This window comes from Acomys minous, assembly GCF_964271855.1.
Source record: "Acomys minous genome assembly, contig: scaffold_19, whole genome shotgun sequence".
Classification (NCBI taxonomy): Eukaryota; Metazoa; Chordata; class Mammalia; order Rodentia; family Muridae; genus Acomys; species Acomys minous.
In genome coordinates this window covers 732,126-755,227 of record NW_028182165.1, presented here as the reverse complement: position 1 = coordinate 755,227, position 23,102 = coordinate 732,126, and the positions used below count along the sequence as shown (strand labels likewise).

General features: G+C 42.3%; 1 pseudogene across 1 annotated transcript; it reads right to left on the bottom strand.

Annotated features, from left to right (window-relative positions):
* Nucleotides 1-1,043: 1,043 nt before the first annotated feature.
* LOC311591773 (replication factor C subunit 3-like) lies at nt 1,044-14,041 on the bottom strand (annotated as a pseudogene). The gene is made up of 9 exons (XR_014783598.1): nt 13,877-14,041; nt 12,656-12,793; nt 10,280-10,345; nt 8,888-8,985; nt 6,620-6,806; nt 5,871-6,007; nt 5,695-5,793; nt 2,913-2,982; nt 1,044-1,317 (listed from the first exon to the last, which is right to left on the bottom strand). The product of XR_014783598.1 is annotated as a replication factor C subunit 3-like (transcript).
* Nucleotides 14,042-23,102: the final 9,061 nt, after the last annotated feature.

Sequence of the window (23,102 nt, the reverse complement as noted above, 5' to 3'; positions counted from 1 at the left end):
TGCAACTTGGAAGTTGCCTGCCAGCAAAAGCAGTTCGTTGGATGTTTTGGGCCGATAAGGCTGAAGACTGATTACCCCAATGAAGGAGAGAATTCGGTGACTATCCAGGCAGTCTGCTCTCTCTGTACCTTGCGGCACTTCCTTTATTAGATAGATTTTCCTTCTTGGGTCTCTGATGGGATTGAAGACTAGATAGCCACAGTGTTACTAGAAGCTTTAGCAGATTAATAATTACAATTTCTCATGAAAAAAGAGGACTCTCTTTGGTAGGATAGTGGTATACTTTCCCTTAGGTTAACAAGTATAAAAGGACTTTGTTATGTTCTTGATTCCTGATGAGTATGTATATATGTATATATGTATATATGTGTATATAGTTCTTAATTTTTTAGAGAGAAGGGTAAGGTGTGGGAAAGATTAAGCTTTGTCGCAGGTGGAAGCAGTCTTGGCGGGCTTTACCCTTGGGGCACACCATGAATACCTTGTGAGAGACTGTTTGAAGCCTTCCTGGGCTTGGAATTCAAGAAGCCTACCTAGGAACCCCACCGTGGCTATTGTTTTCCTAATTGACCCTTGAAGGGAGAAGGGACCGCCCTTTGCATATGACTGGGAAGGTGGGGGAGAGAAAAACAAGAGGTAGAAGGAGAGAAGAAGAAGGCGCGGAGAGAGAGGAGAGGACCGAACCAGCTCATGGGACTGAGACACCTAAGGACCCGTCCTGCCGAACGGATTCCAGGAGGTTTTAATCTTCTGTCCCTTTAACCTTTTTTCCTTCTTGTATATGCTAGTTGGGTTGTATAATAAAGGTTAATTGTTAATAAACTGAACCAACAGGTTTGGTTCTCAGTATGTACAAGGTAGTCACACGATCTATAACTCCAGTTCCAGGGGATTCAAGATCCTCTTTTGGCCTCTTGAGGCACCAGGCATTCACATGGTACACAAGCACACATAATCACAATGCAAACATTCATACACATAAAAATTTTAAAAATGAGATTTATACTTAGGAGAGAATTAAAACAGCAATAACAATCCATAAGTAAAGCTAGTTTACTGTACCAACAGCCCAGCATAAATGTACATAAACCCAATCTGAGGTGTTTGGAAGACCTGTTGGCTGAGTCAGAACATCATGCCTTCCAGTCCATCCTCCATGAACTTCTTATAAAGTGCCATAAACTTGGCCACAAATGCTTCCAAATGGTAAATGGCTTTGCTGCCCAGCTGTAGTCGATGCTCATAATAGCCTGCCATCTGTGCCACTTCCCCTTTCAGCTGCCCATCACAGTTATATAAGAGTTCTGAAAGTAGGCCCTACAGGAAGTGAGGGTGACATAAAGCGCAATCATGAGGAAAATAGCCAAACATGCTTATGCCTCTCACTCACAAAAGATAAAGCTTTAATATAGTTTTTATATGTATATGCAGGCGAATATATACAAACATATGTATATATGTATAAGAGAAAGATGTTATTTCATTTGTGTGAATCAAAGCCAAAAAACCTAAAACCAACATGTGTAACAAAACCTGGTATTTATTCAAGGTCTTCCATTGCCAAACACAGAAAGCCCCTTGCCACAGCATGAGGTTTTGGCTTTATTGATAATGCAAAATAAAGTACATGCAGCAGAAACTGCAAACTGACAGTATGCAGACTGAGCAGGTTGTACATATGTATTTAAGAATATATATACATATATAAATTATAAATGCACACATACTCTTTTTCCATACTAGAAATATGTACTATAATATTCTCTTGAGACCCTGGTACCAAGCAGGGAGCAATGCCAGTACCACATAATCCTGATGGCAATAGTCAATACCCTACAACATATCATCACTAACCTGTGCTGCTGATGGGCAAGTAAGTGGTGCTAAGAGACCAAGTCTCACTGTTACCCAGGTTGATGTGCTCAAAATATCCTTATACTTCATTCCAGTGGCTGGAGCTAGAGGTGTGGCCACAATATCTGGCTATGCCATTCTGAGACATAACATGTTCAACTTATAATGTGTTTACCAGGAAGAAACCTAACATAACTTGAGAGCAGCTATACGCAGTTGCATAGGAGTCCAAGGATCTAAGCACAAAGGTAGTTACTGCCACATTCATTATAAAAATAATAATAATCTATAGACAATCCAAATTTTCACCAAAAAGCTCATCTTCAAGAAATTGACATGGTCATACAATGAGGTATCATTTATCCTATACTGTTGAATGAAAACTCAATAGAATGAACAGACTATACACTAGTAACACCCATGCACGCACGCACACACGGCACTTGTTACTAGGTGAAAAGAACAGAAATCTATTCACAGCATTAACTCCTGTATGTAAGAGAGCACATTTTTCTCTGCCTTTTCAGTATCATTTAATTTTGTTCACATTACTGTGCCATTTTGACAGAAACAAACAAAATCCCACAAATGCCCCAATATCCAAAATCAGTAAACTTAGCCAAGTGGCCAGTAGGCCAATCCTATAAGGCCTAGACTGTACCTGTCTTCAGTCTCATTCTTCCATGTGTCAGCTGAGGAGGGCCTTTCCCTGAGCAGCTGTCCATACTGTGCATAGCTCACTTCCATTATTATTATCCCCCTTTCCTTCTTCTAAAAACTCACAACACTATGAAATCTTCTTCACTTGTCCCCCTTATCACTCTCTATCACATACTGTCACACTGGGGTCCTCCTTTCCTTCTTCAGTGCTCCCCTAATGCACAGGATTACTGTCACACTGGGGTCCTCCCTTCCTTCTTCAGTGCTCCCCTAATGCACAGGATTACTGAAATGCTAGCAATAATGATATATCTCAGCATTTCAAAAGTTTTGTGATCACGCAGCCAGTGTCCAGCTTACAGTTATAAAAGTTCAGGACATAAAACAGGGCTACTTACCTTCATTATTATCTCAGGAGGAATACAATGAGTTAGAAGCTCATAGAGCCTCCCATGGACTTCAAGGAGCCTATATAAAACAAAGAAATTGCTACTTTGTGATAAAAAGTAAGAAGCAATTTTAACACACCAACCAGTACAGGTCCATTTTCTTACTTGCTATATCACCTTGATGGCTTGTGCTGTATGAAGGAGAGACAGCCCAAGCTCCACCTACTTTAGTTTGTCTTTTCAGACAGTCTCATTCTGTGGCCCAAGTGGCCTGGACCTCACGGTGTAGCTCATGCTGGCTTTGAATCAGGAGCAATCTTCCACCCTCAGCCTCCTAGGATACACCACCATGGTCATGGACCAATTCAATTTTTAAAAAGGTTTTTTTTTCATACCTTTTTAACAATAGGTATTTATAATAAGGGCTATTATATCACTCACAAGACTACTAGAGAGAAATCAAGATTCCAGGGCCTGACAAGTTTGGTGAATAATCTGTTTCTTGTACAAACCTGAGGACCTGAGTTTGATCCTTTAGAACCCATGGTGGAGGGGACTCTCGGAAGTCATTCTCTGATCTCCAGATACTGACACAATCATGGCTGTATACACACATATTTAGAGAGAGAGAGAGATAATAACTTTAAAGAAGAAAAATGATCTTGAAATGTAAAGCTGATTCATATCAGGACCTGAAGACACTCACTTTACTGATATACCAAGCGCTATGTTAATGCATCTTCTCTACACACAACTGAATTGTACGCCTTAAGTATCCAGAGTGGCTGTGAAGACTAGACAGCCACCGTCAATCACCCAAGTGATGAGGGGATATGAGCAAAAAGTATATAAACAACACAGCAGGGACACAAGCTGCCTAGTATAGAAGGGACAGAGCTCCCAGGGAAGCACAGCCAAGCTAAGCCAACACGGGGGCCAAACCTGTGAACCCTTAACTCAAGCCTTCCTGATGACACTTTCAAGAGTGGGTGAAGGAAATGCACACATTGCATGTCAGAACAAGAATAAACAACAATATTCTCCCAAGGTTCTGACCAAAAGTGAAAACAACTACCCACAGTTCTCAGTAAGCTACTGCCGATTCCACTCCATGTCAATCAAGAAAGGGATTTAAAAGTTTTCTTATAAGTAGACATTCAAGCTCCTTTCCATCCCACAGGCAGAGTATAGTACAGGAGTACCCAAGATACTTCACTGCCCAGCTCCACTGCACAGGAGTACCCAGGATGCCTCACTGCCCGGCTCCACTGCACAGGAGTACCCAGGATGCCTCACTTCCCGGCTACACTGCACAGGAGTACCCAGGATGCCTCACTGCCCGGCTCCACTGCACAGGAGCACCCAGGATGCCTCACTGCCCGGCTACACTGCACAGGAGTACCCAGGATGCCTCACTGCCCGGCTCCACTGCACAGGAGCACCCAGGATGCCTCACTGCCCGGCTCCACTGCACAGGAGTACCCAGGATGCCTCACTGCCCGGCTCCACTGCACAGGAGCACCCAGGATGCCTTACTGCCCGGCTCCACTGCACAGGAGTACCCAGGATGCCTCACTGCCCGGCTCCACTGCACAGGAGTACCCAGGATGCCTCACTGCCCGGCTCCACTGCACAGGAGTACCCAGGATGCCTCACTGCCCGGCTCCACTGCACAGGAGTACCCAGGATGCCTCACTGCCCGGCTCCACTGCACAGGAGCACCCAGGATGTCTCACTACCCGGCTCCACTGCACAGGAGTACCCAGGATGCCTCACTGCCCAGCTCCACTGCACAGGAGTACCCAGGATGTCTCACTACCCAGCTCCACTGCACAGGAGTACCCAGGATGCCTCACTGCCCAGCTCCACTGAGTGATGCTGGTAAGAAGCCTGTAAAACCCTAACTCATCAGACACAACCGACAAGAGAAGTGCTCGCTGCTCTCACCAAGACTTTCATCTCAAGCAGGACAGTCAGGTTCTCTCTGGTGCCGGCACTCAGGTCTATTCTGCACTTAAAATGATCAACTACCCCTAAGGCCCAAGGATGAGGCTGTGCTCCCACGAGCCTGAAGAAATGCTATACTGAGGTAACAAGGGAACTTCAAACCTGACCAAGTTGTTCAGATAAACAGACTGTCTTAGTCAAACTGCCATAAGGCAAACTAGCAATGGAGGCATGCTCAGTACTGTACACTGTGAGTAACAGACCCACAGGTGGACCCAGCAAGAACAACTTTAGAATTCATGACAAAATGAAGTTTTCTAAGTGCTTTGTACTTCTCTTCCCAGACTCTATCCTTGGACATGGCATGTTTCCTAGTTCCAGAGCTGTATCGCACAAACTCTTTGTTCTCTGTAACAAAGCACAAGTACCCTTGTGCAGAACAGCAAATGAAAAGGCTGGGAACCTAAGGTGAAGGCACCTGCCTAGGATGTTTGGTTAAATTAGGATGAGAGCTGGAAGCACAGTGTCTTTCTAGCACATTCTGCATCAATTTCAAAGCAAGTACAGCAATTACGATTGTTCATTCAATCTAACCACACTAGGGAATCCATGCTGTGGACTAAAACTAAGCTACTGAACATTCTGGAACAAAAAAGAAAACAGTCCAAAATTTATTAAGTATGGTTCAATTTTATATGTTGACAGATCACGGAAAACCACACTAAGTACTTTGGCTACTATATTTTAGATCTTAAGTGCTGGTTTTTTTCCTTTCAAATAAGGCTCAAGATTAGTTTATACTTGTAAATGTCATGGTATCTCTGCCTCCCTCACACTGTTTTACCTTTGTGGCGTCTGCTGACTGACAATAGCATTGGCAGTCTCCTTCAGATACACCTCCCAGTCTGTCTCGGGGATTTCTTGGTCTTCAGTAAAAGAGTATCTGTGAAACAAAAAGAAATCAATGAACAAGACACTCCCATGTCCCAGAACGCTCCCTGTGGTAACAGCCCCACTCACTGCTGCACTCTGCAAGCTTCACACATAAGTAAGGCTTTTCTGAGGTTTCTGCAGGACTTCTCGGCCAGTCTATGAGCCAATTTCGAGGGAAGGGCCAGAGCTTCCTTCTTGCAGACAGCAGATAATACACTGCAAATCTGTGAGACACATTAACGGAGGAAAATCACAATGAGGATGTTTAACTCCTGCTAACACTGATATGTAGCCCTGTCAGTGCTGCTCTGCCTCCCGCAGGGCACCATATGCTGCTGCTGTGTGCGATCTCTCAGTATCTACTATGAACAGGAAAGTGACACATGGAGCTGATGCACATAATCTTCCCCTCTCTATTGTCAGTGGGAAAGCTGTCTACTGTGAGAAACAGGTGCATGTGACTAACAGCTGTTAAAATGAAAAGGGAAATAGTGTACTGACTCCCCCAGAGGGACCAGGATTCTCATGTCATCTCCTTCCTTGATGCTCACATTTCCCCCTATAACTAAGTAAATCAGCTTGAGGTAGAAGATACCAAATTCTTCTGGAGACATCACATAGCTTGGTGATTGCTCATCTGTTAAGAGTAAAAGACTAGTGAAAGAGAGCATGTTCTGTATTTGCATTCACTATTAAACACATCACTATCACTCCGCACCTACTAATGGCTGGCCTACAGCTCTATCTGTAGCTGCCCTTCAATAACCAATAAGTGTCACTATATTTCAGAAAGCAAAACTGGAGCAAGTATTTCTGAAAAGCTTAACCTGACTTACATCTTCGATGCTGGGAGCAGGCACACGAACTGCCAGGCACCTACTGCGGATCGGGGGTATCATCTTGGACGTAGAATTACAGCACAAGATCAGCCTGCAGGTGGACATGTACTTCTCCATGGTTCTGCGCAAGGCATGCTATGCTGAGCATCCTTTGTGAGTTTATCCACTTCTGTCAATAATACCACTGAGTCAAAAAGAAAGAAACCAGCTTCACATTAAGGCTTGAGAGACAAGGCCTTAATCCTAAATAGATGACTGATAGTCCACTTTTACCTTTGAAAGGGACAGATTAGATTTAGAAGAGTATTTTTTATTTTTTTATAAAAAAAAAAGACTAAGAAACATTGGTCACAGTGAAGTTAAATTAGGAATGTCACTACAGGGTCACAGTGAAGTTAAATTAGGAATGTCACTACAGCCGTTACCACTGGTAACAAAGTTGCAAGACCTGAATGTGCTGCATTGCACTGTAAATTCTAAAAAATTCACTAAGACTTTGCAAATCTCCATTACAAGAGTCATAGCCATTGGGTGTAGCCAACAGGAGGATTTGGATGCATCCTAGGACCGGTCAGTCTTAAGTGGCTCAGGAACAATGCATAGGCAGCGGAAAAATCTAACTTGCAAAAACAAGCTGCTTCCAAAGGATAGCAGCGGCAACAGGTTCCACTTAAACGAGCTCACAGTCACAGCCGCCTCAGCATTTAAGTCATACTACAGCCACATTGAAGCTGATAGGAACAAACAGTGACAACGAAGCGGCATCGTGCTCAAATGGGAGAGAAAGGAGGGATCCACAACACTTGCCCCAGCTGTTAGGATGTGACGCCCCAAAGTACCCAAAGGACACACTGGGAATCACAGCCAATAGCAAAGCAGAAGTTGTAAGCGGGAGAAGCAGGTTGCACAGGGCCCAACACAGTAAAGCCTGGGCAAGTGGTTGGTTCTGAAAATGCTACAATGACGCTCCACACAGAGCCCGGCAATGGAAGTGGCTGAACAGAGCAACAATGAGACAAGAACAAGGATGCAGAGTGGCAGGAAAAACAAAGAGGTAGAGACCGCAGCACAGGGTTATGTGCTTCACTGCTTCCTGAAAATAAAATATGGGGCCCACCTGAGACCCAATCCCTCTCTGGCCTCCTACTTTCAAACACTACAAGAAAGCCCTTTTTTTTTTAATTTAAATTCACATTTATTTTTTGTAAAATGGTCAACAGAAAAGAACCAATTGAATTCAAAGTTCCAAGAAAACCATTATTTTCATATAGCCATAAACTTAATGGAAAACTTTGGAAGTACAAGTACCTGAGTTCAGGCCCAGTGCCCACGTACAGAGCTGGGGAAGCAGAAACAGGGGTATCCCAGGAACTCACAGCCCTGTCAGCATAGCCAAAATCAGTGAGCTCCAGACTCAGCGAGACCTCACCTCAAACATAAGGTGAAGAATGAGCTAGGAAGACAGGAAGTGTCAACTGCCGCCATGCACGTGCACTTGCACACATGTGCATTGTACATCATCACATCACGGCCCCACACACCACAAACATGTATACACAAAAGAAATGGGCTAAAAATAACTATAAATAATTCAAATAATAAATACATAACAGAAGAAAATATAAAAACAAAAATGCTATTTTCTCCAAAATGACAAAGGTAAAAAATAACATGGAGATTAGATAAATGTTTTGGAGAAATACAAATGTATACTGTCCCCCAGAAGAAGAATTTGACATCAAATGCTGCCATTTTGTCATCAGAAATTCTTATGTGTAAGAATAACATGTATATAAAAAATACTGGCAGGCAAAAGTCACTGTCAATAGTGGCTGTCTAGGAAATGCAATTGCAGCTAGTTTTATTTTCTTTGTTCACAATTGACAACAGGAAACTTTGGTCATAGAGTGTTATTTTGAAATGGCATTGCTTTTTATTTTAAATGAGGTGGGCTCCCATTACCTTGCTCTGAAATGTCAAACAGGCACCACAGACAGAAGACTGAATACCATAAGACTAAACACCATAAGCAGAAACCAGGGCTCACATTCATTTTTCTTTTCTTTTGAGACAGATCTCTCTATGCAGCCCGGCTATCTTGAGCTAGGTCACTCTGTAAACGAGGCTGGCCTTGAAATCCTTTGCCTCCCCAGTGCTGTAATTAAGGACATACACATGGATGCCCAGCATGTATTCATTTCTAGCTCCAATAAGAAAAGAGCCCTGTCACTCCACAGCCTCAAAGAAAGTCTCCTCACCACCTACCTTTGAAGTCTCTTTGTGAGCTTGTTTCAAGCTGTTGTGACTGTGCCTCTGTCTTCAGCATCTCCTGAATAACCACCCGGTCACTGTTCCCTGCATCACTACACAACAGCAGAATGTTGGTTATATGGATGCAAATACTCACCAACTAAAATATACCCTCATTCTTAATCTGTTATTACATGAGAAATGCCAGAAGTTGGCCTTCTTTTGCTTTGTTTTGGGAGACACGCTGACATCAGCCTCCAGAGTTTACCATCATGCTTGGCTACAATTGAAGGCCTTGTGGTGACATCTTTTTTGCTGTTGTTGAAACTAGTAATATCTAATTATACTCATAAACCTTTAAAATTGAGATGTTTTAGGCTCCTTAACAAGTTTAAAATGTATTACTACTAAAAATATTCTGTGTGCTCTCACAGTAGTTTATTATTACTTGAACAACAAAACTAACAGTTTAACAAATATCTTGATACACTACTCAGTACAGAAAGTGAAGACCTAATTACATCCTACTTGTCAATTACTTTGTTACCCACACAGCCCTTAAGGTTTCCTCTGCTGGCCACAGCTGGATCATAACAGCTGGATGCTGGCAACCATTTTCCCAGCCAAGAAGTTAGAATAATTCCCAAGTTGCCTATAGAGCAAACATGTTTAGTTTTATAATTTGATCTATTCGCAATCTTTCCCTTGATGAACCCTCTCAGGGTTACTCTGAGGTTCATATACAGCACACAAGGGTCCTGCCGCCAAATCCACATAAGCAAGATCTTTCAACTCCTCCTTCCGTGCTCTCCACTACACCCCTTCCTTTACACAAGCACTCACCTCAGCAACATGGTCCATGGTGGCCCCTGCCCTAAGGGCCTCTGATCTGTACTCCTCCAAGAATGCCTAGGCCACACAAAACCCTGACCATTTTCCCAGCTCTGATCTGCAACGTTCGTCCCCGGTGTGCACCCATCCCCAGCAGGACATCCCGGCAATGCTTGGTAGCCATCACACCACTCTAACTGGGACACTGAAACACAAACTAGTGCAGCCTGCAGCCATGCTCATTCCAAACAGGATCAACTTTTTAGACAGCTTTGCGCATGCTCATCAGCACCGAATAAATCAAGATCACTAACAGAATTCATGCAAGAATTATGGGAAAAGAGTAAGCTCTGTTGATGGCATAGACTTGAATGCACTAAGAGCACAGTAGAGCAAGCACCAGGCTGTGTCAAGCAAGCTGCTTTACTTTAATCTGCTTATATCCTGTGCTTCTACATAGACAATATTATTAAAAAACAAAACTATAATCTGGAGGACAGAGACTGCAAAACTCCTTTTCTGCTAACATTGTTAATTTCTAGCTACTTTTATAAAAAATATTTAGTAGGAATTTACCTGGGATTAACTTCAAGGTGGTAGTTACTGGCAATGTGCTGATTTCAATTTTTTTTTAGATGGAGTCTATGAATGAAACAAGAATCTCCTCAACATTTACTGATCGGCTGTCTTCCCTTTTTTATGTATCAGCAAATCACCACTGTCAACTATCTGCAGTCTTCCATATTAACAGAGAAATAAAGGAAAAATACATTAATAGGATCAGTGTTTCATGGAAAAAATATAAAAAGAGGGAATTTCACACATACCTATTTTGCTTTCCTACTATGTCTTTGCAATCCTTTTCAGAAAACTGCTGGAGGCCATGACTGTATATCAACTCATAACATGCACAGTCTACAGCTAATTACCCATATGGATTTTCACTATGTTGACACTCTGTATATCTGTGTCCCCTGACTACAGCCCCATCAGCTGAGCAAGAATCTAACATGTCTGGCTATTCAGTTTCACTGACTGGATTCTGATCTTGCTGTTTTCTAATACAGAACAGACTCACACTGCTGGGCCACTCCAAAGCTCCAGTTACTGGCCACTCACACTGCACTGTGATTACTTGTTGGTTTTGACCAAGTTATCTTCCTGCTGTTTAATAGAATACTTTATGCCAATCACTCTCTGCTAATTCGGCTTATCCCCTGTCTTACAGACGTAAAGCCACATGCACTAAACAGCCACATCTTTTCTGTAGTTTCCATGTTCTCCATGGCTTCCCTGCCCATGGGGAGCTCACAGAGTCTAAGACATGTCATTCTAAGACAGTATTTCATCAAAGGTCTTTATATCATAGCTGTATGACACAGCATTCATCTTTACTTTCCTCCAGTAGATGACTAGCTATGCTGCCTCATTCTTTCCACTAATTTGAAATACACCCTGCATGTTTGTGGGCTATTTGCTTTCACAGGTCAAATTATTACCTTACTGTTTTACAGTCAAACTCTGATTTGCCATCTTGTAAAAGAAGTCCCATGTCAGTTTGAATGTGCCATGTCCCTACAGACTTAAGTGCTCAGATGGTGCTGTGTTTGGGATGTTCTGGAAATGTTAGGGAGTAGGGCCTGCCTACAAGAGGTAGACCGTGGTACTGGAGCGGATCGTTGGGCATAAATGTGCCTGGTTCCTTCCTGCCTCTAGCTCTGCTACCCCTCCACTGACAGAGGAAGTTCCTCCTTCATACACTTACACCCCACCCCTATAACTTTTCTGCTGCATGATGGACTTAAAGACACAGTCCACTGACCACAGACTAAACCTTCTGAAATTACTTCAAACTCAGGACTCAATTTCTATTTCTCAAAATCAATATATCTCAATAGTCTGTCTGTCTGTCTCTCTCCCTCCCTCCTCTCTCTCCCTTCAAATAAATCCACCCTCCCTTAAGCTAGTTTGTGGTACATAATCTGATTCCACAGATGAGATAAGGGAACAAATGCACTTTAAGTATCTTATTTACAACTTTAACTCACTTCAGAAATGTATTCTCCATAGGGAATTTAGGATGGCATCATACAGTTTTTAAACATTGGGAATTTAACTGAAATTTATATTGTAATATGAGGGAAAATAACTTTTTAAATAATAAGTCTCCCAAATGAGAAGATACTTCGTGTTTCTATTTGCTCATCTCTTTTGTCTTGTAAGACAAGGTTTCTCTGAGATAACTCAACATTACCCTCTTGAAGATTCTATTAAGAGCATTCCATTCACACTAAGCACTTTTCCTTTTTCAATACACAATACCATAAGACACTCTATTAGAGGCCGGGAGGACTTTAAAAAGGTGTGGCATATTCTCTTAGTAACTTCAAAACAAATACAACTTACCAAAGTCAAAGATAAACAAGTATAATCAAGGCAAGTTACAAACTACTATTTGTAATGAACTGCCAATTTTGCTGAGCTGAGGAGCACTTAAGAGAAGGGCATGTCAGGGACGGCGGGGGTGTGTGTGTGTCTGAGTAGAATGCACCTGCTATGCATGCATGATGACTTGAGTTCAAATCCCCAGACGCTACATAAAAGCTATAAGCGCTAGTGAAAATCCCAGGGTACCTTCACAGGGAGGTGGGAGGCAGAGACAGGAGATTCTGGGTCAGCCACCCTGCTGCAGGAGATGGCAAAGAAACTGTCTTAAACAAAATGGAAAAGAGAGAATTCACAGCCGTTATTCTACTCATCACATACACACATGGTACGCGAGTGTTCATGAGCTCTCGAGTATGCGCGCGCGCACACACACACACACACACACACACACACACATTCTTAAGTCACACACTAGGCAGCCTTGGTGGGGGTGAGGTATGTACATGACCAGGACTGAAAATCCCTGCCAGAAACATCTGCCAAGCCTCGACATGAGATGCTTACTGTGATACTTTGATGCTCAATTCTCAATTTTTCCACCCCAACACCATACAGTTCTCGTAGAATACACATAATTCTCATCTTTTTTCCAGCACCTGATGGTCCATAGACTAAGAGGTGAGGAAAGTCTCCACACTGCACCTAAGAAAAAAAAGAACAACACATTTTACCCTAGTCAAACTGAGGTGACACAGGGTTAAACAAATTACTTTTAAAGTACCAAAGCATTTTGTTTACCATCCAACTCCAATAGAAAATTTGCCAAACTCTGGAATGTTTACTATTTTCTGGGCATTAATTTAACCCAACTTACATGCACAACACAGAGCATGCAAGGCCCAACACTATATGCTTAAACATAGGAACTCCCTATCAATCTCTGTAACTGCAATAGATGCTCCTCCTACCCGGTCCCCCAAAATGGTCCTCTTCCTAAGAAGTAGGTGCACCAATTTCCTTGCAAGGCCACTTGGGAAGCACAAGAGAACTTCACCTAAGGCCAGGAATGCAAAGCTATGGAAACGACAGCAGTAAGAGAGTGCTATCAAACTAAAGAACAATATAGGCACGGGGGCTTGATCTGTTAAGAAGACAGTGTTTAAAAGCAGGCTTACTAACAGGTAGGAATAGTATTTTAAAGCCTGCTCTAAAAATATAGCCCCAACTCTGTACGAGTAGCCACAGAAATCCAGTAAAAGATGCATCCATCCTGCCGCTAGGAAAATTAACGTTACTGTAAGAAAAACTGGTATGCATATAAACGAAGTATAATGCTCTACTTTAAATTATTTGCATGGATTAAAAACAAAAACATATCCTCCACTTCACTCTCGATTCTTAAAAAAAAAAAAAAAAAACTCATATATTGAGAGGATAGAGGCATTTGTTCAAATTTCTCCTCTTTGGAAAGCACTTCACTATGATTATGAAGAGTTTAGTTACTAGCAACAGAGTCCCAGAGCACAGTCTCCTCCATCACGGCCCGCGGCTGTAACACACTCGCCCCGCCCCTGCGCCGACTCCTACAACCCGCGCCAGCTCAGTGGGCGCCATTATAACGCCCTCTCTCAGGTAGCCACGCCAGGCTTAAGGGGACCCCGCAACACACACTCTGCACTCTGGGGACTCCCTCACCAGCACTGGGGGGCCCCGTCTCACTCCCTTCCCCTCTGCTTTGCGGGAAGCTGCTGAGCGTGGCGGCCGCCTCCCTCCCGCTCTGCTCACCAGGTTGCGCAGCTGTGCCGCCTGCTCCTTGTGATAGTCCAGCCGGGTGAAGGAGCTCGGCCGGTATTTATCCACCCAGAGGCTCGTGGCCGCTTGCGAGTCCCAACGGTGAGACCGCCTTAGCCAGCGACCAGTTTTCCCGCGGGCGCCAACCCGTAAAACGTCACGTCCGGCAGCGCTCGACTTCCGGACAGGGACTTTACGGATTCCTAATGGGACCTGAAATGGTCCCCCCTACCTCCCCCCTCCGCCCGCGTAGCGCGTAGTTCCTGCTACTATGATACCAGCAGTCGCTGAGTTCTTGCTGCAGTCCTGTCTCTTTATCCTCACGCTCTATGACGTTTTAGAAAATATCAGACGGAGTTAAAGACGCAGGGCGTCCAATCTGAGTGCTTAGAAGAGGGAAGTTTCCTCTATTTCTTTCCTCCATTTATAACTTCATCCAAATTTGTGCTACAGAAATTCATCTGTATTTGCAGAGCTGGGGTTTTTTTGTTTGGTTGGTTGGTTTTTGTTTTGTTTTGGTTTGGTTTGATTTTGGTTTTGGTTTTTCGAGACAGGGTCTCTCTATGTATTCTTGGCTGTCCTGGACTCGCTTTGTAGACCAGGAACTCGAACTCACAGTGATCTGCCTGCCTCTGCTTCCCGAGTGCTGGGATTAAAGCCGTGCGCCACCGCGCCCGGCTGTAGAGCTGTTTTTTTTTTTTTAAATAAATGAATCAATGAATGAATATGTACATAAGTAAATAAATAAATGTCAATGATTATTTGTGTCAGTTCTTGGTGCCCTCAGAGGTCAGAAGATACCAGATTCCCATGCAATGAGGGTTACAGACAGATGTGAGCTGCCATGTCAGTGCTGGGAACTGAACTCCTCTAGAGGAGCTGCGTAAACTTTTGACCACTGAGCCACTACCTCTAGACCTGTGTTCTTCTCACTGTAAATCGATTGCAGGCACTCAGTAGAATTTATAGAAAAAAAATAGTGGAGGGAAGAACAGTTTTAAACTTCATTTTATTTTACTTTTTATCTCCACTACACAAAGTTCATAATGGATTGAAAACAAAATAAATAAAAGGAAGCAAGAAAGACTACAGAAGAGCAGTAGGGGAGAAGACACAGGATTAGCATGCTATTTTCTATAGAGAACATCTGAAAGCCTTTTGCTCAAAAGGAAACGTGTGAACCACTTGAGAAAATATTCTGCATCTCAAGGCCACACCACCACAATGCCCCTCAGCTGCACCTCTCAAAATGTGCTTTTCTAGTTGTAATGCTGGTTGCATTTGTTTAAGATATAAATGTTCGAGCATGGTCCATGGAAGATAGAAGAGGACACTGGATGCCCTAGAATAGGGATTACAGTTGGTTAAGAATTGCTAGGGAGTGGATGCAAGCTGTCTTTAATAACTGCAAAGGCTCTTAACCACTGAGCCATCTTTCCTGCCCCCCTGATTTCTTATTCAACATGTGCTTTTGTTTTGCGTCCTTACTCAGACTCCTGTCTTAAGATTAGAAATCCTTTCATAAGTGGAATTGATTTCCAGATATATTTAGTAGCCTTCTATCAATGTGCTATACAAGAATTGATTGTCTTCACCTGTGAACCATCATGTTCAGCGAGCTATTGGGTAGATAAAATATCACTGAGAGAAATCAATAACACCAGAACTATAAGATCTAGTTCCTGAGTTCAAGAAACTTCTGAAACAAATCTGGGGACATCTGCATTTACAATGGTGAGAAACTAATGTACTTTCTAAGCAGCTCCCTCCCACAGCCCTGTCCTGTATTCAGGGACACGTTTCTAGCTGCCCAAGAAAACCTTCCTCATTCTCTATTGTTGGACTGCAATGAGGAAACAACTTCTGAAGTGAGAAAGCAAAGGAAATTAGAAACAAAGGCATTGAAGGGCCACGTTTATAGACACTGGGGTTGTGATCATGGAAAGACTTTTGGAAATGAGGAGAGTGAGATAGATGCCACAATGAGCTATGCTTTTTCATTGGTGGCCAGTAGCATGACAGACAGCTTCAGTAAGAACAGATAGGTCGTGGTCTATCCTAGCGTCTGTGCTTTAGTGCTGTGTTCTAAAAGGTTGAAAGAATATGGAGAGAACGAAGGCGGGGGAGCTCATCAAGGTTTACTCAATTTCGTAGGTCCAAAACACAGTGCCCCATTCATTTTAATTTCAGATAATATTTTAGTGCGTCCCAGGCAAAATATTTTTCAGTTGAAATTTGTTTTACATGAAATTAAATTTTAATTGGGTGTCCTGTGGTTTTATCTTACAATCATCCTCAGAATCCTCTAATTTATGAGACCTGGTAATAAGAGATATGCAAGGAACATGGGCAATATTTTGAGGGTGCTTTTGTATTTGTTTTAGGAAATAAAAATGAGAAGTCATGATGATTCAACAGTTCCCAATGCCTCCATTCATTTAACACTATTTAATGAGGGCTGGAGAGATAGATGGCTCAGCAGGTGGTTGTACCAAAAAAAAAAAATAGAGTTCTAAGAATAAGAAAAAAAATGAGAGCTTAGATATCCAACAGGCAGCTGTTAACATCTGTCCAAATAGGCACACAGTAAGGGGTGAGAGAGACACAGAATGATGAAGAATTAGGTGGGTTTCATAACAAAGGGCTGTTTGTGGTACACTGGGATGGTTGTGTTAAAATATGTGATTTGTTTAAGAACAAATACACAACTCTAGGATGGATACGGGTGGATGATGGATTTGGAAGAAGACAGATTTACTTCCCTACAGTAGTAAGTGTTGTGTATTAATGGCCTACTAAGGTTTTTCTTATGTTCTTATTCTTGGATTCTAGTTCTCGTATATTAAAACAAGCATCATCTGAAACTGGAAAGATGGCTCTGTGGTCCAGAGCACTGGCTGCCAGGGTGAGTTGATACCCCTGGGGGCCTCCCCTTCTCTGAGAAGAAAGGAAAGGGGGAGGAGAAGGTTGTGTGAGCATGGAACTGGGAGGAGAGGAGGGAGAGGGCTGGGATCCAGCTGTAAATTGGTTAAATAAATAAATACATAAATACATAAAAGAATGGAGGGTAAGAGACCAGCTCCTCTTTCAAAGGACCTGGGTTCATTCTCAGAACCCACATGGCAGCTTATGACCAGTTCCAGTTCCAGGGTATCTGATGCCCTCTTCAGGCCTCTGTGGGCACTGCACACATGTGATGTGCAGCCACACCTGCAGACTGAACATCTGTACATGGACCATTAAGGGATTTTTTTTTAAAGTAACTAAATACAATGAACACCAACTTACATTTTCTGATGATAAACCTGATATCTGTGCCTTACCACTACTAAATCATTTAACATCTTTGCAAAGATCACAAAGTTTATACAGATATCAGGTGTGGCACAAGCTATCTCTCTGTTCTCCAAGCCTACTTCCTTTTGTTCTAACATCTAAAACTATGTTAGTTTTCTACCAGTTTCCATTTTTAGACATGACTCTGTCACTAAGTCTAGCCAACCAGACAGGAAGCAAACCCCTGTCAATCCATATTATTCTTAAATGATCTGTATTATCAGTAGGCCTGGCTATCAATCAATTAAGACACTGACACTGGTTATATTTTAAAATATTTAAATATTTAAAATAACCTTTAACCTGAAGCAGGGCAGACATTAACCCTCTAAACTACTTCTTAGTTAGGGTTTTATTGCTGTGAAGAGACACCATGAAACATTTAACTGGAGATGGCGTAGGATCCAACTTTTCCAAGCCTACTTTATTTGGGGTTCTTTAATGTTTATACCTCCCTTCCAACCCATCTACCCTAGATAGGAGAGAAAGGAGGTTTATGGGAACATGAGAAGTAGACCTTGCTGGATTCAGTTCCTGGAAATGATTCCCCTGGTATAGTTGGCAGGATTTCAGTAGACCAGCAAGCAATTCCACCAAAGTTGCTGCCAGAATCTGGAACTGCAGCCAGAACCCAGAGCCCCAAAATGCTGGAGCAGTCTCTATGAACTTCTTGAAGTGGAGCAATGAATAGCCAAATACCAAGACCCAAAAAAGCCCCTGTGTCCTGTTCTGGAGACCCATCCTGGAATATAAATCTTTGGACAGCAAAGGCATGACATTCATGAAAACATTAGGATAATGACATAGTATACCAAACTCCAATGATCAAATATCCATCCCACAATGTTTAGTCAATATGTGCTTATAATGAAGAAATTACATAATCATCAAGCATACACTAAGACTCTACTACTCAAGGACATCCAAGCATATCCAAGACATCTGAACATGAAAACAAACAAACAGTTGCACCCAGTATATGGAATAATTTATGTCCCAGAAGGCAGACCCCCCTCCAACCAAGAAAATAGCATGAAAATGCAAAGAAGAGAAATGGCTCTTCCTATTAAAACCCATTTTATACAAAGTCCATGTCTTATTCTTTTTGTTTGCTTCTGGAAAATTATTTGTATTAATACACAGCAGGTATTTCATTAACATATAGATGATAATTAGTAGCTCCCCAATTTCATATGAAAAAAATAGCAGACTGAAAAAAATCTATTTCTTTTCATGCAGGGCAACATAAATATTGCCTGGTACTTTGTGACCATTATAAGAGGAAAACATAACTAGAAAGCAGAATTTCTTGGTACTAAAAAAAATGGTCCCTAAAGCTCAAACAGTTCCCTACAATCTGATTGGCAAGGATTTATAAAGGAGCTTCTTAGAATATTAATATAGCCAAAGACAGACAGCAGCTGGCTTTGGGTTAGGCATTTTTAGTGACTTAAAGTAAGTCATCTGTTTTCCTTGAGTCCAAAATCTATACTGTCAATATAAGTGTAGTGGCTTGAATAAGTAACAATAAAAATAAATAAATGACAGTAATGGACTAAACCTCTGAGACTGTGAGCCAGCCCCAAGTAAATGTTTCCCTTTCTAAGAGTTGCCATGGTCATGGTGTCTCTTCAGAGTGGGGCTTTGGAAGGTTAGACAGGAGATAGAGATCCCTATGCCAAAAGTAGTCAGTGTTGCTAAAAGGAAAAAGGAAAACAAAAGAAACTGCAGTGTGAGGACAGGAAGTGAGGCATATGCGCCTTTCTGCAGCATGACAACAGAGAACATGCTCCTTGTTGGAGTTGGTGTTTTCCAGAAAGCAGCCTCTAACACAGTGTCACCAGATGTTAACTCTCTAACATCAGGACCCCTAATCAGAGGTAGACTTAAAAGAAGGCAAGTTAGGCTGGGCCAAGGGAGAGTCAAGATTCACTGTCACTTGGCAGTCTTAATTCACTTGTCAGAGTAGGAATGAATCTGAAAAAATGGACAAAACCAGGACAAACTGCAACATGAGAGCAGGAAGTGGTGCTCATGTGCATTGTGTTGAAATTTAACCCAGTCAGTGATGCCATGAGGGTTCTATGCCTTCTGAATGGATTAGTGCTTTTACAGTCATACTCTAGAGAACCTTAGTTGTGCCCTTGCCTTGCAATGATACACAGACTGCATTATCTACTAAGAGGAATGAACCTTCACTAAAGAGCAAATCTCTTGACTCCGTGATCTTGCATTTCTTAGCCTCCAGAGTAGTTAGGAACAAATTGTTGTTGTTTATACATTGCCCAGTCAGTCTAAACTATTTTGTTATGCCTTCCTGAAAAATACTAAGAGGTACTCTAAGTGGGACCCATGTAATGGAGTTATTTTCAAAGCTGTTTCATATTTGACTCAAATGACCAGATCATGATGCCCTGTCGTGATTGGTTGACATTAGATATAATTGCCCTTGGATAAGTATAAACTTAAATGAGATCCATCTCTACAGCTGAGCTAGACACTCCCATGTCTATACTCCCAGGAGCTGTAGCATCAAGGCTTTTTTTTTTCTTGTGGGGAGCCATGCTAAATTCAGATATGTTAGAAATCCTGTGCTTAGATTAAATGCTATGACCTTCAAGTTGTTGACCTTTACTGAAGGAGGTCTTTTGTTTTAGGCTATCTTTGGATTTTTACCTTTGAAAGAAATAGTGAAGTTCTTACAGGAAACTACCCAGAGGATTAAGGAAGTTCTTACAGGGAACTACCCAGAGGACTAAGGAAGTTCTTACACAGAGCTATTCAGAGGATTGTATTCTTCCCTGGGAGCTAGGAGACGTGAGATTACAATAGAGCTTCTGGTGACCTTGCTATATAAAGTCTACTCATCTGCATTAAAGTGAGTCTGGATCAGAAATCTCCAGACTTGACTCAATTTTTCTTGTGTCTCTGTCCCCCACTTTTAATTCTCACTCCCTCTTCCAGGGAGCTCTGTTTGATTTGTCCCACAAGCTGGTACACTTTCAGGAAGATTTGAGTACCCCATAGCTCCACACCAAGACAAGCATAAATCTGTAGGATGAGTTGAGAAAGAAGCTTAATGCTCTAAATTGTATAATGATGTCTTAAGCTATGTTGGAAGGATCAGAAGCCAGAAAAATAGTGTTACATTAGGTAAGGATGCCAAAGGTTTGGCTTCCTACATCAGCTGTTCCAAGACACAATGGGAAGGCTTAACAGGGAACTGAAAAGAGGGAAATAGAAGGAAAGAGAAGAGAAGGACAATAAGAAGTATAATTTTGATCTAGGCAAAGACATCACATAATACAGGCAAAGTGAAGAGTATGAGAAAGGAGAGATGCTTGAATGTAAGAATGTAAGATGTGGTGGGACTGATCTGTTCTATTTCATGCTTCAGGAATTTGGGTCTCAGGTGAATCATCACAGGATTGCCTTAGTTCTGGGACGTGTAAGGGCATTAAGCAATGCCATTGTTTTAGTCACCTTTCCATCACTGTAACAAGTACCTGGATTAAACAACATACAAAGAAATGGGGTTTGTTTTGGCACCTAGCTTTGGAGGACACAGCTCAGGGTTGGTTGGCCTCATCTCTTCTGAATGAAAGTCTTGGAAGAAGAAGGAGAATATAGTTAAAGAAACTTCTCACTTCATGGGGCAGACAGGAAGCAAAAAGAAGGGGGCGAGGTCCAAATATCTCTTTCAAGAGTACGGACTTCCTCCCACTAGGTCCCATGCCTTATGTTTGGCTTCCTTGTGTTGTGGGCTGCCAACACAAGGCGTCACCAAGATGTTGGTGTGAACATCTACAATCCCAGCATTTGGGAGGCTGAGGCAGATAGGAGGTTCACAAATATGAGTCCAGCTGGGCTACATAGTGACTGAGCCATGCCTTAAAAAAGAAAGAAGGAAAGAAAGAAAGAAAGAAAGAAAGGAAGGAAGGAAGAAAGAAAGAAGCAACACAAAACATTATGTAAATTGGCCCTTCAGTGTGTGGGAATGAGATGAGAGGTCTCTGAGAAGACATAAAAGGATCGCATCCAGCATGGTCTGTCACAAAGCCCACATTCTATTGCAGCTGTTTTCCTTTCCTTGCTCAATTCTACTAAATAAACTATTTACAGAGACTTTTTAGCACCATGTCACTGTCCTGTGGCTGGCAATAGTTACACAAATGGAGCATATTCCCTGCTGTTCTGTAACAAAAATCACTGGAGTTATTTTAGTTCAGGAAAGTGAGGTAAGACAGCAATGCAAATGAATGCTGGAAACCTGGAATAAATCAGGGCCAGTCAGATGCCTGCTGCAGCTAAACAAAGATTTTAACAGTTGGGAAATTTCCTTGGGCACTTCTCTCCACATATTTCCCATGGCTGCTTCTCACTTCTGTCAGGTGGAATATTGCTAAGATACTAAGTGAGGAAAACATGTTGAAAATAAAGTTGGTAGTTCTTTTATAAACCATGTGCATGTTGTTACTCAGTCTACTGAACTATAAAGTGGATAAGCACAGAAATTGCTACCTTTCTCAACACCTACCTTCTAGCCACACTTTCCCCTCAGTAGGTGATGAGTGACAGGCCATATGTCTTGCATGAAGATTAGCATCTTCTGTTCTCCATGTGTACCACACCAGCTCCATCCTGCACTACTGTCTGTCTTCCTATCAGATGATCAGCTCTGGACAGAACGTCCAATGTGAGTGCTGATGTAGTAACTACCACAAAGCAGGGCCCAAGCTAGTTCTTACTAGTGTACAACTACCTTCCCCAACAGCTAATGAGAAGTTCCAACCTTAGCAACAACATGAATGTTAACTTTCTATATAGCTCAATCATAGACAACACAGTCCTAGTTTGCTCACTGTTGCTGTGATTAAAATGACCAAAAGCAACTTGTTGAGGAGAGATTCTATTTCATCTTACAGCTGCAGTCCACCACTAAGGAGACTCAGGACAAGAGCTGAAGCAGAGGCCATAGAGGAACCCTGCCTACTGGCTTGCTCCCCTGTGGCTTATTCAGCCTGCTTTGTTACACACTCCAGAGCCACCTACCCATGGGTGAAACCACCTACAATAGGCTGTACCCTCCCACATGAACCAATAACCAAGATTAATGATTAGTTGATTGACAGACACCCCCACAGGCCAATCTGGTGGAAGCATTTTCTCAACTGAGGCTCCTTCATCCCAAAAGAAATACTTAGAATAAACAACACAATGCAATGTCCAGATTGATCCAGAGAGTAGAGTAAAGAAATCAATATTTGAATGAACAAAGGTAAGCTGTACACAGTCCACAAGACTGGGTGTGAAAGCCTGTGATGCTCCCCATCTAATTGCAACCCCTCTCCTATCTCTAAAGACACGGTAGCGTAGCTGCAGTGCCGGTAAGGATGACATGAAATATTTGCCGACAGTTAACTGCAATACGCCTGTTATATGGTAGACTCTATTTTTAGTGGAAATTACCAGCAACTACTCTTTCAAACGTTCTGGAAGACATGGTGGATAGCCATAGAGACTAAAAGCAAGAGTGCATGTTACATATTGTCTTTTTTAGAAATGAAAACAGGAGGATCAGACAGAATTTTTAAGGATGTTCCAGCTTGTCTTTTAGAGATGGCATTAAATTTGTTCATTAGTTCTAAACATATTTGCATTAAAAAAGAGGTTCGTAGGGCTGGTGATATGGCTCAGTAGGTAAAATGCACGGGCATGAGGATTTGAGTTTATATCCCCAGCCTCCACATAATAGGCCAGTCTAGGTGGCACAGACCTATAATCCTAGGACTGGTAAAATAGAAATGGGACAATCCTGGGGGCGTATTGACCATGGAGGCTCAGAGAGAGACCTGGTCTCACAAAAGGACTGAGAATAATAGCT